Raw genomic sequence first — 17,928 nt, forward strand, 5'->3', positions numbered from 1 at the left:
TTACCACGTTTCCATCATTATGTCATATCTCCATGCTTCATAAAACTTGTATTATAAACTTGAGTCTCCCTCACGTTTGCTATGTAGCTGAAGCAGAAAACAGATGAGAGTGGTTATCAGAGCTAAAGGCTGAGGGAATTTCTCCCGCTTGCATGGAATCCAGCACTGCCTCTCTAGTGAGAAAAGGGTAATAAAACACCAGGGGTGTCGATTTAATGCATGTTTCGCATTTGGTGCGAGACAAAGAAGGAATTTCAGATGGATGCCTTGGCAGAATTCAGGCAGGAAATGATTCTTATTCCCTTGACAAGGATGTTTCAAGGGCAAACACTTACTGATGCTGAGGACAGTGACCTTTTAAATCTACAGTATAACATCTGAAATATGTGCAGCCCTCGGGCTCCACATAAGTTTCGCACATGGTCTTTGTGGGTCGGACTTCTGCGTCTGGCTCTGCAGCTCCTCGCTCTCTGTGCAGCGACAGTGCTTTGCAGTTGGGCAGCGCTCGCGATGCAGTCAAGAGCTGGTGAGCCCACGGCACGTGTGTGCCGTAAGGAGATGCTCTGCCTGTGGCAAGCTGTGTATGACAAGCTCAGACTGTACTGTCTTTTTGGTAGAGCACCTGCACCCATGTGCTGTGGCAGGGTGGTCCCTCAAACACGAAGCAGCGGCTCATATGCCTGGACAGGCAGGAGCTGGACAGAGGAGTGAGTGGTTGCATGGCCGCTCCTGGGGTGTCCTGTGCCGAGGAGAAGGAAGGTTACAGACCTTCCTGTCCCGTCCCCTGCCGCTAGTTGCATCCAGATGAGCAGCTTGCTTGCTGTTTGTGTTTGCCACCTGGGATTGTGTTCTGGTCTGTTCTGTTTCTGGTTTCTTGTTCTGTTTTTGTCACCTGGCTATGTGAAAGCCACACCGGACTTCAAATGAGCAGAGTTGTTAAAAGAGTCAAAGCTGCTTTTGGTGAAATTGCATGCATGAGGTTTTTTTCCTTCATCTCTACTAGGACATGCGTAAGGTATCTCTGAAGCTGAAATAGCACAGGCTCTGGAGGGCCTTTCCCTGTGTCGGTAGCCTTGCTGGGAACGAGCCTGCTGGGGAGTGACAAGGCAGAGGTAATTCTTAGCAACAGAGGCAGTGAGTTCCTCAGTTGTGGACTAGTCCTTGCAGAAGCTTGCAGAACGCAAACTTTCACTTTTAAAATAGCATTGACTCTTCCTTGTGTTGGAGAGATCATCCCAGGGTGGCCCCAGAGCTGAATGTGCTGCTAGAGGAGAGATTCCAGAGGTCTCCATTTCACTGGGATACTGGCTCTTTCATGGCTTGACCTTTGTAAACCTCCCCTTACAAGCAATGGAAGATGTGCCACAGATCAAAGGTATTTTAACTTGGCTGCCTCTGTCAACCTTAGAGTGTAATTAGAAGTCTAATCCATCCCTTGTATGCTGGGTGACATCCCAGCCTGTCTGAATTCTGCAGCTATATTTTGTGATTACCGGCTATATGGATGCTATTCCCAGTTCGGCTGCAGCCTGGCTTTCCCATCTGCCGCTTGCCTTGTGCAATCTGAACGTAGTCCCAGAGGGGGACAAGGACGTATTTGTCACCTGGCTGAGGATGACAGGTCCAGACCCACCAAGGTCTCTTGCTATCCCTTAGCAGGATGTCCTTGCCAGCTAAGAGAGGTGAGATGGACACAGGGGTGGCAGAGCCCAGCGCGGGTGGTTTCATGGCCTAAAGGGGTATGTTCATGAATAACTTTTCTTCTAGGTTATGGAGGAGTCTGTGGGCTTCGGCTCCTTCGATGTTAGTATTGGATAAGTCTTTAATGTCTTGCTCATCTGAGTTGCTGCCATCTGGTTGAGCACCTGCCTTCGTCTTGCCAAGGAATGAACAGCAAATTCCCGTTGCACCGTGCTCTCCTCTACTGCGGGGATTTATCCCAGCGATGCTTTGAGACACACGGACTGAGTCATCTGAGGGGAACGAAAGGGGATTGCAGGCGCTGACTGTGCGCATGTGGCGAGCGCGGCATGTCGTGCTGCACGCTAACGTGTCCCGGCAGAGTGGCTCTCCTGCTTGGGGCCAGATGGAGCAGCACGTGCTGGGGCCTGCAGAGCAGGGACGGGGAGCTGCGAGCGATGGGCCCTGGCTTAACGAGCTGCTGTGCCAGAGCTGGTCCTGGCAGCACTCGGTGCCTCCTCGCTGCTGGCAGATTCCTCTGCAAAGAGCTTGCAACACTTTGGGGATGAAACCTGAGATTTTTATTACACTCTTCCTGCTTTTCCAGGAAGGGCTCTTTGCCCAAGCGTGTGCTGAGGCAGGGCTCGCTTGGCTGCAGCGAAGTTGAATTTTCACTTCTGGAGATCTTCCTCTTGATTTTGTGAGTAGCTGCCTTCCCTCGTGGTCGCAGTCACAGCGCCTTCGGCTGGAGCCCGCAGCGCCCATCTGCTAACGACTGTTACCTGGCTGCGCGGTGCAGGTTAGCAAGCGTTTCTGGGATTCTCCGGTTCTGGGAGAGAGGAGACCAACTCACCCGTGTTACTCTGCAGCGTTCTGATTTCTGTGTGTTTCTGTTCCCCTGCTGACTTCTAAAACTCTGGTAAAAACACTAGAGCGTCTCCCAAGTCACTTCATTGTATTTCGGAGATTGTACACTGGGGAGTACATCAGCCTGAAAGCGTGATGGGAACAAATCTTGAAGAGCTTTTGATGTAAGGGGAGAGGGGAGAATTGGCCTGCGTGGGAAGGGTCCCTGGCATGGCAACACAGAAAGTTTAAAAGAAAAAAAAAATCTGCAATTTGTTTGGCCGTTTCCTACCCAGTTTTCTCACATTCCTAGAACTGACTCATAAACCTGCTGCTCTGCATTTCTGATATTCAGCCTGAGGGCCTAATTCACGAGGTACTGAACATCTTGTAGCTCTGCAACCTCTCCGTACTGTCGTGGAGCACGTGAACAGGCTCACGAGAAAGCACTCTGCACCTTGCAGGATTAATCCCAGAGAGCTCTGGTCTGTAGGAAAGCTGATTGCCGTTTAATTAACAACAGCTAGCATGTTTGTTAAGTGTCTGGGAAGTGTCCAGATGAGCTTTATTCCAGGATGCAGCTCTCTGTGGTTTACCCCAGGGCCCAGGCGAGCTGTTAATGGGGATTCAGACGTTACCCTGGCTAGATGTGGGCATTAGGCTCCCTCAGTGGTGGCAGAAAATATTGCTTTGAAAGTTGGCCTGGATAATCTGCAAACACAGAGTGAGCTTCAGCAGGGTCAGAAACAAATTTGTGACATTTTGCATGAGCAGTGAGGAAAATAAATTTCATCCAAGGTTTTATTCAACAGAAAAACTGATAATAAACCCTTCTTCCTCCAAACAGTCCATTGCCATGGCAACCGGCATGACATGCCAATATGCAGGGATAGATGCGAAGTGTTATTGCGAAGAATGCATGGCAGCATTAAATGGCTTCATCAAGGCAAAGAATGAATGTAGAAGCAGTGGGGCATATTTATGGGCTCACTCTTGCCGCAGCTCACTCCAGTTAGCAAAGGTTTAGGTTAGCCCAGAAAAGAGGAGGTGAAGGAGGTCTGGGGAATACAGATTCAGATTTAAAGCAGCAAAGCATCGCTGGAGCTGGGCAGGGTTAGATGAGCTCATGTTACGCTAGCGTGGCAAGGGCAGAGTTGCGCTTTCCCTCTGTGGTAGCTGTCACTGTGGATGTCCCGTCCTAATGGAAAAGGGAGAGACCTGCATGCTCTGCATAACCAGATTGCCCACTGCCTTGGTGCGGCAGTCTGCAGGCTGTTATCTCCCATGCTTTATAGCTGAAAGGTTCTTCCAGAATTCAGCAGAAGATGAGACACCTACCAGTAGACCAGTGAGGTTAAAATACCAGATTATAATCTCTGTTCCCTTTCTGTCCAAGGAGGAAGAGGGTCCTTTGGTTCATCAGTCACATGGCATGCAACCTATGTGCTATGGATGTTTTACCTTTTTTTTTTTTCCTATTGCTTGCCTCCTCTTGTTTTTTTCCATCCTCAGGAGCAGCAGACAGTGGTGCTTTGAGGTCAAACCCAGCGCTTTGAAATCTTATCCCCACGAACAGGAGCAATCATCTGGTTTCAGGAAGCCAAAGGGCTTGGGCACTTGTCTGGGATGCGGGTTTAAGTCCCTGCTTTGAATCAGATCCAAACATGAATTGCTGTTGCCGCTGGCTGGCAAAGTGGAGTTCCTGGAGGAGACTGGATCCCTTCGCACGCGCAGTGAAATAGTCACCAGGCAGAGGAGAGACTTGCCTTACAAAGTAGGCAGATGCTCAACGGGCATCTCAGAGATGAGAGATGTACGTTCAGATCCCTCGTCCATCTTTAATGAGCCTGTTTGAAGCACTGGCTACGTGGGATTGCTCACTCTTGTTTTGAGTGTCTGTGCTGTCCTGGTCAGGGAGACTTAGTAGGACCGGCATTAGGAGAAATCAGCACGTCCCTGCAGAAGTGTCGTTTCTTGCCAGACCAGTGCTTTCCAGCAGTTCCCTGATTTGTTACAGAATCCCAACTACCTGGATGGCTTTTTCTCCAGTGTTCCTTCTTGCAGGGGCAAGGCAGCTCACTATAGGGAAAGAAAACAGGGAGAGTTCATTGGGGAAAGGATTTGGGAACAAATTTCTTGTGCGGCTATTCTCCATCCCAGGGAAGGCCTGTCGGGGAAGCAGCAGGAGATGGGAGGATGCCAGCCCAGATCATCTTGGCTCAGCTTGGCTGCCCGCTTGAGCGCTTCGCGTTGGCTTGTATGCTGTGCAGCTGTGGGAGTAGGTGGCTGTGGACTTTAGGACAGAAAATAGAAGTGGAAAGACAGGCAGGTCGAATTCCAGCCTTGCAGGTGGAGATTGTAGATCTCCCGTCTCCCGGGGGCACGCTGATGAATGTGGCAGACTTTCTCGGTCATTATTTCATAGCCTGCAGGCCTCCTTGTGACAGCAATCATCCCTGTGGCTGGTGTCCTTGCCTGGTCACCTGGTTGGGAGAGTGAATCTGTCTGTGCTCCCCAGCATGCGTTAGGGAAAGTGCTTTGCAGAGTAGTTGTTTTATCTCCTGCAGAGGCAGGCACTGTCATGTAGCCAGAGTCAGTAGGGACAGCAGATGGTGACCTGTTTTTTGCCAATGAAAGAATGAGGTTGGAAAGGCACCGTTGAAGTGAGGACACAAGGAAGAGGCTTCCTGGCAGTGGCTTAGATAAACAAGACTTCATTTTAGCTGGCTGCAGTGTGAGATTTGAGACCTGCCTTTTCCTGCCCTTTGAGAGGAAGATGTTATTTGTATATGGGATGGAGAGGAGGTGATGGTTGAAAATGGCGATCTCTGGGGTCCTTGATTTTAACCCATGATGTTATGTTTTCCATGTTTAAAAGATGCACATGGTGGAATGGGAAGAAGTTGTCCATCACATATCTGTTCTGCAGTTGCTGTCCACACTAAGGTCTTCAGAGAAAGGTACCCTCCGCTAGATAGAGTTGTCCCCATTGTCCCCCCACCCCCCCCACCGTTAAGGTTTCATCCCGATCCCCAATAAAGACTTATTCAAAGCAGGAAGGATGAGGGTGTTTTTTTTCCCCTTGTTTTTCTGTGTGCATTTAACTATTGTAAGATGATTCACTGTTATGCATATAAACATATGCTTCGTCTTGAAGTGTTGCTAATTTCTTGGCTTCAGCAGCTTCTTCTGGGAGTTTGGCCACATTTGGTTCATGTCGAGTGAACAAGTGTTGTTAATGCCTAGTGCTTTGTGTGGGGTTCTGCTACGTGGGAATTGCAGGTTGAAGCTTGGTCCCTGCTCAACATTCATCTCTCACCTTAAAGACAGCTTAATCACTGACAATTTTTGCTCTTTCAGAAGGTGCCTGAGGCAGGGCTGGATTGCCCCCAGCAGGGGAATTAGTAAGTCACCTGATATGCAGAGAAGGGAGGTGCTGGATGAGTTATCATATGAGGAATTTGTTGATTTTGAAGCAGTTTGGGTACTTTGTCCCATGCAGTGATGTAACCCACAGGGGAAGGAGCTGGAATGGGAAAGGAAAGGCATTGCTTCATTTTCCAAAGAGAAATACGAAATAAAGAACAGATAAAGCACTCAGAGGGCTGGTAAATGAGCCCTTTGCCTCAAGACCGTTCATCTGAATCTGTCCAAGGGCTGCTGTAGACCAGAGAGGTTAGCGGGTGCTGGCTCCTGTAGGAGGTGAGAGTGATCCCTGTCCAGCACGGAGATGTGCTCACACCTGCAGCCGGGCAGGGGTTTTCAGGCCTGGGGAAGCAGTAAAGAGGGCTGGAACGGGCTGATGTGAAGTGTGAATGCTCAGGGAGATATCACCAGCAAGAGGGTGAGGAGTGTCACCGTAATTAGGGCAGGGGACACAGGGAGGCAAATGAGTCACCCGGAGATTAAGTTAATCTCAGCAGGATTATTATTGTAAGGGAAAATCCTGCGGATGTTGGGTCTCAGCAGCTTCAGAAGTCACCTCGAAAGGGGAACTTTCCAGGGCGCACGGACTTGCAGCTCTTACCTGGGAGAAACACCTCTTGGTTTAATGGGGATTTGGGTGCAAAGCTGTGGCTGGTTTTTGCGATCAAGGAGTTGAAAGCAGTGACTAAATGCCCCAGAAGCTTGGGTGGAGTTGGGTTGCTGGTATCGCTGAATGTGGTGCTGGTGGGGGTTGTCCCATACTGCCGGTGGTCCTTGTCCCTGTGGTTTTCCATCCGATATTTCTCTTTCTCATTAATGCCTGCTGTGACTGCTACGGCACAGGAGTACCAAAACCCTTGCAGCCCATGAGCTTGGGCAGAGGCATGCACGCAGGTGAGCAATGCCCTCCAGATGCAGGACTGGGGACTAGGCAGCCCGGCTGTCCTTCGCTCCCTGCCTCGGGTCACGTTGCACGTTGCAATCCTTTGCGGCAGGCTGCTCGTGGGGATGAGGTTCCTCTTGGGGTTCCCCTTTCTGTTTTTGCAGGATGGCACTGGCAGCAGCCGCCGCCATGGTGGAAGCGAGGCTGCCCCAGGGAACGAGCGTTCCTGGCTCTGCTCCAGGGCACGCAGTGCTCGGAAGCAGCTTCCGTGCCCCTAGTTTTAAGTGCAGCGCGGATGGGATCCTTTGCACAGGGGAATCCCTTTTCCGTGGTGATCGGTCCCCACTGAGGCTGTGCGGGCTGCGGCTGCGTTGGGAGCAGGGGGTTGCTTGCAGGGGAAGCCTGAGCATAAGGATGGGCAATGCTCCAAGGTGAACCAGGGTTTTTTGTCTCGGTAGGACTCCTTGGTGCCTCGGAAGCTGGCCTCTAGTGCAATTCAGAGACTGGTCTTTTGGGCTGAACTATTAACTTTGAGGGTGTGAGATGCTTATCAGTCGGGCAGCAGTATCTGGACACCCAGCCATGTGAAGCAAGTCCGTTGAGATGTGAGAACTGCCCTCAGTTTGTTGGCCATAGCAGGATCCTCAGCTCCTTTTGAGAAGAAGGGCACAATTGGATTACCAAGACCCCCGTGGTCTCTGTGGCAGCGTTGTGCTGCGATAGATTTTGGTGTATGAGTGGACCTTGGAAGAGTGCTACGGTTTAGCTCATTGCTGTTCAACCCCTCTCCCTTTCTCCTGCGAGGCTGTGGATTAGCCGCTGGCGTAGGCTGGGGAAGGTGGATCAGGTGGCCCTGTAACAGTGTGCTGGGCACCGGCGCTGCTCGGGCCGGTGGGGATCGCTGGAGGGTCCCTGCACCGCAGCCGTCGTTTCGGGTCACGACGGAGGTTTGTGAACCGAGATAGACAGCGAAGCCTGCGGTCTCACCGTGAATGATCCCACAAAGACTTGTGTTTTGAGGTTGTGCGAGGGCTGCAGCAAATCACCGAAAGTGTCTACAGGCAGCTCGCGACCTCTGCTCGCTGCTCCCGTCCCTCTGAATTAGCAGGGCCTCGTTAGCACTGCCGCTGCTCTGGCAGCTGAACCTAAACGGCTCTGGCACTCCCTTCCAGAGCGGCGGGATCTCTGTGCCGCGAGGTTGTTACTGCGGCGCTGAGAAAGTGCATCGGGGTTGCTGAACTGTTCAAGTGCTTTTGTGTGCAGAGAGGGCTGACGGGTCGAGCCGAGGGCGCTTTTTTCTTGCTCTTGCAGCTCCAGAGCAGCGTAGAAGTCAGAAAAGAGGATTTCTCTGCTGGCTGGTTATCTCACCAAGGCTCTGAAATGGAGCTCTGCCTCTTGGTTTATTGCCAGTAATAAGGATGCTGTGAGCTGAACGGTTTCTACGGCCGGTGCACAGCGCAGGATGCGGCCCACCCTGCGACTGTCCGACTGTCCCCTGGCTTCTGCAGCAGAAACGGGCACAAAACCTTGCTTTGGAGGTGACTCCTCAACCCCAGCTCGCGCTGAGGCACGGAGCCCCCCGGCTCAGCGGGGCTCCTTGTCCGCCGCGCAGCCGGGACCTCCGTCAGTGAGGGCATCTGAACCGACTCTGACACGCGCCGTTGTAGCAGGCGGTGCGAAGTGGAGTCGTCTCATTTGTTTGGGCAGTAGGAAAACGCTTCCCATGAGGGATCAGTAACAGGAACTGGCTCCTGGGGTGAGCCAGTGCCGCTGGTAGCACTTCTGCACTTAGCAGGGAAGGTTTTACTTTTACCCGGACTGATGGGGAGGTGACCTCCGTTTTATTTATAACTGCAGCCCTGCAATTCCCCAGGAAGCAGACGAGCAGCAGCCCTGTCCTGAAGCACACCGTTCCTTGGCTCACTATAAATAGATTAGACCTTAATCTGAAAAGCCCTGCTTTTATATAGCCCTGCTACTGGGGCAGATTAAGCGACATCAGGGGGAATTTTCCAACCCATGCAGTGGGAGGCGAGCGGGCGGCGAGCTGTTGCTGCTGCCCAGCGCTGGGAGCGCTGCACTAAGCTTGCAGCCGGGCTGCAACCTGGGGCATTCACCCTTGGCGTTTTGCTCTTTTTTGAGTGTAACTGTGATAGGTGGTGTTCTGCAATGCCAGGATGCGCCTCTATCGGGGGGCAACGCGCAACGTGCCTGGCCATCTCCGGAGCGGGGGAAGCGCTCTGCAGTCACGTGTAGCCAGGCTCTCGGACGGTGGCGATGCTGACCTGGAAAGATAGGAAAGGATGCACATCCGCTACAGATAAAAGTCTGCCTTGTGTTTGCCACCGACTGCAACTGCCTCTAAACGCTGTTGTGCAACGTGAGGCTTCCTTTCGTGTGGAATTTTACTTTAGCAACCTTATAATTTAGCAGAGTGATCTTTTTTTTTTTTTTCCTTCTATGCCTTTCCCTAAGCTGTCATCATCCTGTGAGTGCTATGCTGACTTTAAAGAGAGAATCAAATTAATCACGGGTCGGCCTGTTCGTTAGTCATGGCACAGCGTTCTGCTGGAGCCGAGATGCATGAGTGCAAACGAGAAATCAAATAGTTAAGTAACCCAGCATGAGCAGGAATTAAAATAACAAACAAAGAAAGATGGTTTGGTTAACCAGGTGATGGTCTAAGTCCCCTGTTTACGGCAAGTGCACATATTAAATAGCCTTCTTGCGCAATGCCGAGGTCTCTTTGTGCTAGCTTCTGTGCTGCTAATTAGAAAGCAGCCTGGTTTGTGCGGCATGAGCTGGTTGTCTGCATCTCGCAGCTCATGCTTTGGAAATGATTTCAGGCAGAAAACGATTTTCCTCTGCTGTAGCCAGTCCCACATCAACACGAACAAAAGAAAGGTCTGGGGGAGGCGAAGAATAATTTGTAATTGGATGCTGAAACTCAGAAATATCTTCACAAATAGAGCCAAAGAACGCTTTGGCCCCGTGCTCCCACTCAAAGGATGTTCAATGCTCGCCGATTCCTCTTATTACGGGGAAGAGGGGCTGGGGTCTCCGAGTTTTGTCTTTAGTTGTATGGCAGTAAGGATGGAAAGGGCATCTTCTAAGGAAGCTTCAGTGCCTGCATTTGGCAGCTGCCTGAAGAACTAAGTTGGATTAAGGTCACCAACTCTCTGCAGGGGATAGCACAGAGAAGGTAAAGCAGCTTGTGGGTGATAATCGTGGAGAACTTGCTGATGTTTTGTATGAAAGCTGTGTGTAATTACTGAGCAAAGTCTCACGTCTGATGCTGGTTTTCTTAAATGCGCAGGCAGCGCAAACCTTGTTTTGGATGTGATTTCCATGCTGTAGGAGAGAGCCACTTTTGAACAAGCTGTTCTGAAACACAACAAACCTACTCTTGTTTTCTTTAGGGAATCAGCCCACTCCAAGAGGAAGTTATTGTACCTTAAATTCCTGTGGAGCCTCCGGTCGTTCTCCCTGGAGGCTTAGGCAAAACTCAAGCTCCATCTGTGCAATTCCCCAATCCCCAGGCGTGGAGGAGCGCGGTGGGAGCCCCTTTGCTCCTGGCAATGGGAGGGACAGGACAGTGGAGCTGGAAGTGGAGCCCCTGAGCGGGGATCCGAGTTAGGTGGGACCTTGCGGGTCGGGCAAGCCAGCATCGCCAGAAACAGTTATTGCTCCATTTTGTGTCTCAGTGTTTGCGAGTGCCTGTTTTTAATGCGCTTGGCAGGAAAAGCCTTTTGTCAAGTAACGCGTAAGGAAGGTGACGGTGCTACGTGGCAGCCTGGATCGGGGCGCTGGGGGCAGCGAGGCTGTCTGGGCTCAGGGGCCCCTTCAAAGTCTCGGTGGTGAAAGGCAGCAGGTGGCAGGGGGACCCCGGGGTGTCTCTGCTCTTTGCAAGAGTGAGCGCAGCACTGGGGGTCAGGCCCTTCTCCAAACGTCTCCTCCCAGCACATGCCACCCCTGGGTTTTGTTTAAGGAGCCGATGGAAAGTCTGCACCGTGGGCCTGGAACAGCAATATAAACAAGATCAGCTCTGGGTTCCTCTGAGACACAACCACGTTTTTAATGAGCTATTTCATCCCGGCATGGATTTCCTTGGGATAAGAGGAGGTTTAAGGAGGCTACGCTTCCTGCAGACATGCAGGTTTAATGTGTCCTGTGGATAACGTGCGGGGGAGACGGTTGCTCAGCCCCCGTTTTACCCAGAGCTGCATTTAGTGCTGATTTCACTCTGCAAGGGGTTTCTCCCTGGGGCACGAACACGCGCCTGCAGTCCCCTGCGGCAGGTCAGTGCGACGCATCCGTCTCTCTCGCTGCCTTCCAGGCTGGGGAGCCCCGGACTGGATGTCCCTGGGGACGGTCTCATTGCAGCTGAGGGGCCTTTCCCAGGGCCAGAGGGATGCTTCCACCGCATCCTTCCTCCAGCAAGCGAAAGGCTGTGAATTGCTTTGTGGAAGGTGGCCAGGGAAGCCCAGCCGAGGTGCAAATGAGCCCTGCGTGGCGCTGGTGAGGGCGCTGCATTTCCCTGCGGGAGCAGAGTCTCCTCTAGGCGAGCAGCCGGGCGCCCTGCGCAGCGGCCGTGTCCGTGAACGGGGAGATTGTCTGCTCAGGGGTTTGCATCCCACCTCGGTTCACCTCATTGTGCAGCGAGGTCCTCGGCTTGCTTGCCTTTAATGGGAAGGAGAAAACTACAGAAATGATCATACAGGGTGGCCGCAGTTTTTTGCAGCACCTCGAAGGGAGGGTGGCACTAGGGCGCGGGAAGCGCCACCACCCCGAGCGGGGTCCTCTCCCACGGGAGCTCTGCTGCGAGCAGGAGCTCCTCGGGCCAAGAACCGGTTACGGTTGAAATGTGGGCGACTGTCCAAAATGTCGCACAGTTAGGAAATGCCTCCTAGAGTGGCTCAAGGGCTTTTGTGCTTGCCACCAGCTGCGCCACTGCAGACGGGGGAATAGGGACTGCGGCCGACCTCCGCTCCCACGGCGCCGGTAACGCGAGGCTCGGCCTGGGTTGCTGGAGGAGGGCAAAGCCGGTCACAGCATCTAGGCCAAGCCCCAGGGCAGAAACACACGGTTTTTCCTTTGTGCGTCCTGCTTAGAGGGACTGGAAAAGGCTCTCTGCAGCTTGGGTTAAGAGCATTTCATTTTCCAGTGTTTGTTTCTGGTCTGAGAAATGTGAAGTATGTGCCCCGGCCCGCAGGAAGGCCACTTCATAAATGCTAGAAGTACATAATAGAGATTAATAGCAATAACAGTCTCCATATCATGTTGCCTACCTAGGTCTTGAGTAAATCTGAAGGTTATCAAATAAATAATAATGATAATCTTGTGTATTTTTGCTCCTTCAGTTGGAGCAGGCTTTACCCTGTGGATCCAATCAAGGGGCTGTGTTTTCCTAGAGGCCATTTGGGATTATCTGGAGAGCATACGGCCGGCTGAAGCCCGGCTATTCTCTCAAAGGCAATTGCTTTCGCATGCTGAAGAGCAGCAGCATCCTTGGGGAAAGAGCAGTGACTGGACCGTGGGAGGTGACTGGTGCTCCGGGGATAACCGGCCCTGTCTGTCCCCGCTGAGCTGGGAGAGGTGATAACCTGGACTTCCCCATTACCGCACAGGAAACTTGAACCGGGCTGGAGTTTCCAGTATCTGTTGGCAAAACCAACTCTGAGCATCAACCGTATTTGTGAGGGCCTGAGCCTGCTCCGCTCCCAAGCTCTGGCTACTGAATCAATTTGCTGTTGTGGTGCTCATTGGGGCAGTGAAGGGCTTGCAGCATCAGCTGGGAAAAGAAGCAGTAATATCGCTTGCGTTATTGGAAAGGGTGTTATTGGAAATTGTGCTTTGCTCTTGGTCTTTCCAAACAGGCAGAGAGTCCTTCTGCAGACCGCAATGACTGAAAATTGCAGCTCGTCTGCAGCAATAGGGCCTTATTTTTAGCTGCGGTCAGCCTCAAGTCACAGCTGAGCTGGAACGACATGTTTGCATGCAGAATTAGCTGTATCTACTCATTTAAAGTGATTTATATAATTAGTGTTGGTGTGTCACTTGAGAGAAGGAAAACAATATTACCCATCCCGAGTGATGGGCTTATGTAACTCTCTTAATTCTTCTTCCGATATAGCAGGAGAAACCCTCAAAATAGCAACAGCCCTGCAAGCGGTGGCTGCAGCTTTGTGCACAGAGTATTTGTGTCTGCCTGTGAAATGGGCTCTTGCTGCCTGGGAGCAGCAGGGTACCCCGGCGCTGGGGGACCAGAGAGGGTGGACGCGGGAGCACAGCAGCAGAGGTGGATGGCAGCTACGAAAGCGTTACCCTAGCCAGGGAACGCAAGCTAATCCAAGACTACTTCTATTTAACAGGACTTTGGGCAGATCATCCTTGCTTGCTCCTGCAAGGGAAGGTCACGTCTGAGGCAGCGGGAACAACATGCCGAGCTCAGAGTCCATCACGGGCAGGTGGCAGAGGCCAGGTATCGATCGCAGTATGAGATGGAGAGCAATGTCACGGCTGCGCGGCGTGAGAGGCTTTCTGGTCACTCTGCTCTATGCAGCAGCTAAAAAGTAACTATTGACTGTTTCCCCAGGAGGCCAAGAAAATACTGTGCACTTAACAAGGTGGAGTCCATGGCTTGCTGTGAAGGCACCTTATGTACCCATTTGGAAACCGTATACTGTTGGGAGGAAGGGATTTAAATTTTAATTACACCTGGCACAGACACAGGTTGGAGTTTGGGCTTTTAACAGAGGTTTTTAGTTGATGGTTTTAGTGCAGAGACACCGGAGCAGAAATGATTTTGCTGACCTGTGCAAAGGGATGCAGCTCTGAAGGTTTTAACTTCATCACTGAGCATAAAGCATTCTCTTTGCGTATGTTATGTTTGGGGGTTGTTTTTCATTAAAATGTCGATGTGGGTGGAAAAATCCAGATCTTCCCAGGTGCTAGTCTCTGATCCTCAGCATTAGAGGTACCTGCGTTTCTCAGAGGTACCTGTTAGAGGGTAAAAGACTCCAGAAAATGTCAGGCTGAGCCCACGGGTCTTTTAACTGATAGTTACTGCTATGTGGAAACCCTGGGAGAAAAGCAGCTTTGAATCCTTGCTGGCTTCCCGGGTTTGTGCCTCGACTGGTGGACACGGGCAGGCTGGGAGCTGGCTGCACAGTGGGGGTCTCGCATGGCTGGGCAATGTTCAAAACGCGTGATTTTGGAAAAAACCCAACCAGTCCTACTGCTAGCTGTTTGTCAGAGATGCTGGTGAGCTCTGCAGGCTCCGTGGCGCCCCTGCCTCGATTGCGGAGGGTGTTTGATGGTCTGGGGTGGGCTGACTTCTGCTGGGGCGCTCAGAAGGGACCCGAGGGTGAGCGAGACCGTGCGGGACGAGGGTGCCCACCAGGGCACACGTCCGTGGGGTGCAAACACTTGGCGCCCCGATGAGCCGCTTGGGGGAAATCCCCCTCCTCCTCGCCTGCTGTTTACACCCGGTTTTGCAATATGCCTTCTTTCCTCTCCTTCCCCTCCTGATCCCTCGGGGCAGGTCTGAGGTCGGTTACCAATCTGCCACCCTTCGAGCTCAAGGGCACTTGGCTATCGAGATAAGAACTGAAAGGTTGGGCACCCGCAGACGGTGCTGGGTGCTGCCACAGCAGCCGAGCACAGCAGGTCCCGGGGAGCCCCCCAGGCAGACGAGAGCCGTGGCCGCGCTGGGGCACTGCGGTGCTGGTACCCGGCCGAGGGGACCGTGGGGCGGGATGCACAGGCTGCCCAGGGCTCTGCTCCCCATTTCCAGCCTGCTGACACGTGTTTGAGGCCAAAACACGTCTTTCACTGCCGATGCCAAGCTGAACTATTCCCAGCGCACACCAGAGAGCTGTTCTCTGCTCTGAATCACCCAACGCTACCCATTGCCTCCGTCCCCCCCGGGGGGGCTGCGTCCTCCCCTGCCCTCCAGAAGGACCCTGGGTACCACTTTCCCGCGAGCAGGACCCAACACCCATTCGACTTATGCACCAGCTGCTGTTCTCCCTCTTTTTCCCTCTCTGCAGGCAAAACTCTGGCCCCACTGTCATGCCGGACAAAGCAGGGTCATCTTCAGCTTCCTGCATGGGGTGATCAAACGCTCCCAGGGCCCCGGAGCTGGAGGCCCGCGTCCCGCTGATGTGCATGCACTCCGCTTCCTTCCTCCCGCCGGACGCCCCTGCCCGGGTCTGCGGGCCCGTCAGGCTGCTGCCTGCGCGGTGCTCCCTCCTGCCGAGCCCCGGCCCGCGCTCCGCAGAGACTTCCTCGCTGCCTTTTACCGCTCCCCGGAGCTGGAGGCGGCTGGCAGCCTTTTATTCCTGCTGCAGAGGAGGTGAATCTGTGCCTGTTTACAAGGTGTTTCCTGTAATTGCCTTAGAGGTTTGCTGCTGTAAGCATTGAATTTAGAGCCAGGCCGTGCGCGGGGGGGATAGGGAGGTGAGAGAGGGGGCGTGTGGGCCAGGTGGGAGCCAGCTCCGGAGATGGCGAGGATTCGTCTCCTTCCCAAGGATGCCCGGTTGCATTTTAATGCGTGAGAGAAATTCTGCGCCTCCCTGCCTCTGAATTTATCTCACTTCCTTGTACAGGATCCAGATGGCACAGGGCTCGGTGTCCTGCCGTAGTAAACAGAGCCGGCAGTTTGCCGGCACTAGGAAATGCTCCGGCCAGGCGTTAAGCGCTTCTCGGCTACGAGGCGTGGTGCATCGGACCGGTCCTCGTCGCCTTTCTCCGCTGCTCCCTCCGGGGCTGCAGCGGTGATCCCATGGCCGGGCTGCTCTGGGTGGCCAGGTCCCACCGGCCCGAGGGGGACCCGGGCTCGGTCCTGGTCGGCCCCGCGGTGCCGCTGGCCGAGGGCTTTGCAGGGCAGGCGAGGTTCGGACTCCTCTTCGCGGGGAGGTGAGGGCAGGCAGGGCACAGCCAGCACCCGGGACTGGGTGTGAAATCGGTGGGAGCCGGGAGAGCAGGCTGCGGCCTCGGGCCGGAGGCACCGCGCAGGTCTCCGTGGCGCAGCTGGGCTGGGGTCCCTGGTGCCCCGAGCCCGTCTTCGGCCCCTTCCTCCCCTGGCGGGCAGCGCTGCCTGCCTGATGCCCGCGTGGTGCTGGGTCCCTGGGTGGCCTTTAGCACGAGCCGGGGTCCTGCGCCCGCCGCAGGTGCTCCCGCACACCCTGGGGAGATTTGCAGCTCCCCGTCCAGCGGAGGCCAGGAGCGACGGGGAGAGCTGCGTCCAGGCCTCGGCGACGGGGGACTGCGTGACCCCAAGGCCGATGTGACAAGCAGCCCCCAGGGCCCAGTGGCCCGGTGTCACCAGCTCTGGGAACGGCAGCATTTTGCTGCCCTCTAGTGAGGTCTGGCAGCCGGACTCCCTTCGGGGTCCCCGTGGCAGGGACGCGTCCCTTGGGGTCCCCGCGGCAGGGCACGGCCCTGCGGGTTGGTGGCCTTCGGTGAATTTGTGATGGGAGCCGCTGTCCCTGGTCTGCCTCGCCGCATCCCGCTGCAGGCGCGTCGCCGCTGGGATTAGCACAAATCGGCCCAAGCAGCAGCCCGGCTTGTCTGCCCTGGTCACGGCCTCGTGCAATCCTGCCGGCGGGCTGGGACCGCCGGGCCGTGCCCTGGGCCCGCGGGTTTGGTCCCCGAGACCGCCAGCCCCGGCCACCCCTTCCTTTGGGACCTGCCTTTGGATACCGAGCTGCGAGGAGACGGCGCTTACTCTGACTTCTGCCCAAGCAGATGTTGCCACACGCAAATCCAACAAATTAATTAAAAGGAAAATCAAAGCTAGGCACGTTTATAATTAGATAATCCACGAGCCACTAATACAATTAATTATATTAACAGAGCCGCTTGCACCGTGAAACGGGACGCGTCTCCCCCGCAGAAGGCTTGCAGGGCAGCAGAGGGGCAGCGCGCGAGCAAGGCGGCTGCGCGCGGTCGGCGGCTCCGTCCCCGCCTCGGCCGCGCGGCCCGGGAAGCCGGGGGACGCCGGGGCCTCGGCCGGGTGTGCTGAGCTCCCTTCTGCTCATCCCCAGCCTGGTGGGTCTCAGCCCAGGGAGATTTCCCTTCCCCGAGGGATTCTGTCTCCGAGCCCAGGCTCCGTGTTGGCCTCTTGCAGGCGGTTGCTGCGCTCCCCCGAGCAGGGCTGCGCCGGGCTGGGGCCGGGCAGAGCTCCCCGGCGCGGGGAGCAGGGAGCTCTGGCCCGGGAGGAGGATTTCCCTGGCAGCCGCTTCGGGGCTGTGAGCGGCAGAGGGCAGCAGCCGGCTTGGCACAGCCGTGCCCGCCGCAGGCAGCTGCAGGGGTGCTGTGCAGCCGGGCCCTGGCAGGGGGCAGAGCCGGCACCCCGAGGCGCCGGGTTTTGCATTTCCAAAGCCCAGGGTGCTGCTGGCAGCTCCGACAGGCGCTCTCGCTGCCCTCCTCTTCGTTTCTTCCCCTCTTCCACCCAAAGCCGAGCCGTGGCAGAGCTCGCTCAGCCGTCCCCTCCCCACCTTGCCGGCGTGGCTGGGCTGATGCCCGCATCCAGGCCAGCCTGGGGGCAGGGGGGACCAGTTTGCCCAGCTCCGTCCAGTGCAACCTCTCCTCCAGAGACCAATCCGTGCGCGTGGGTGCCGCTCCCTGCCGGAGCCAGGGATTCCCCTCGTCCTCGCCCACCCCTCGGTCTGTGCCTGTCTGCTGCCCCTCTCTGCTTTCCTGAGCCATCAGCCTTGCAAGGATGATTTAAGTAACGAAAAATAAAAACCTGTCTGCTAGAAATCCTGTGCCGGGGCCTGGGCTGCGTGGCCAGCTCGGGCGACCCTGCGGCGCACTGGGGAGGGCAGGCTGCGGGGCGGCAGCTCGGGGGCTGCACCGACGCGGCGGGTCTGGCGCGGGGGCCCGCGCTAGGGCAGGGATGTCAGGTAGCCCCAAGGAGCTGCAAGGCAAGCGGTCCTCGCTGACGTTGCCCGGGGGGGAAACCTTCTGGGCAATGAGAGAGAGTCACAGGCAGTGGCAGGTGCCATCGTCCCCGTCAGCCGCGGCGCTCCTGGCCGGGCCGGGGGCGGAGGTGGCGTTTGCAGCAGACACGCAGGACGGGACCCGGC

The 17,928-nt window shown here is 55.0% G+C and overlaps 1 long non-coding RNA gene across 1 annotated transcript; it reads left to right on the forward strand.

Annotated features, from left to right (window-relative positions):
• Window positions 1–2,237: 2,237 nt before the first annotated feature.
• On the forward strand, window positions 2,238–17,601 carry LOC104138797 (uncharacterized). The gene is made up of 3 exons (XR_011135966.1): window positions 2,238–2,479; window positions 13,207–13,316; window positions 14,887–17,601. It is a non-coding gene; the product is annotated as an uncharacterized lncRNA (long non-coding RNA).
• Window positions 17,602–17,928: the final 327 nt, after the last annotated feature.

This window comes from Struthio camelus, chromosome 23 (assembly GCF_040807025.1).
Source record: "Struthio camelus isolate bStrCam1 chromosome 23, bStrCam1.hap1, whole genome shotgun sequence".
Lineage (NCBI taxonomy): Eukaryota > Metazoa > Chordata > Aves > Struthioniformes > Struthionidae > Struthio > Struthio camelus.